Genomic DNA, 636 nt, shown 5'->3' on the forward strand with positions numbered 1-636 from the left:
GCATGGAAACAAAAATAGACACTGCAGTGCACTCCATCTTTAAAAGGAAAAACACAGCCTCGAGAGAACTCCAACTGAAACCCAAGACCACCCTCTCAAAGAGAAATGTGCCCCCTACACCTACCAAAATGTGGTTCCTTGTACTGGTCCAAAGCAGAAACAGAACCCCGAAACGGGGAATGTTGCTCACAAACACCCACTAAGACATAACCAAACTAAAACGTGCTGATTTTTAAGCTGTCAACCCCGGAAACAAACACCAACAACAAACATGAAAAGTAAGTTCTGGGGGAACTATCCTACCAAATTCAAAACCGATACTCACCACCCTCTCCCGAAACACGTCCTTTAACTGAAGTCTCCGTGCTGTAAGGAATCCGTACCCTTTGATAAATACCCTTGCATAAGCCCCCCTCATTTGAGCTGCACCCTAAAAAACTAACATGGCTACCTTACCTTCAAGCCAGACTCACTGCCTTCAAGAACCACCTGGGGAGCAAAAAACAAACAGCATTACTGTCCAATACAAGCATGAAACTGACTTAAATTGAAATGGCCCGCACAAATACCCCCAATCTTAAAGTCAAAATAATAGCCAATTTTCCACCCCCCCCCGATTTCAACAACAGGCATCAG

Source organism: Lissotriton helveticus, chromosome 12, assembly GCF_964261635.1.
Source record: "Lissotriton helveticus chromosome 12, aLisHel1.1, whole genome shotgun sequence".
NCBI lineage: Eukaryota > Metazoa > Chordata > Amphibia > Caudata > Salamandridae > Lissotriton > Lissotriton helveticus.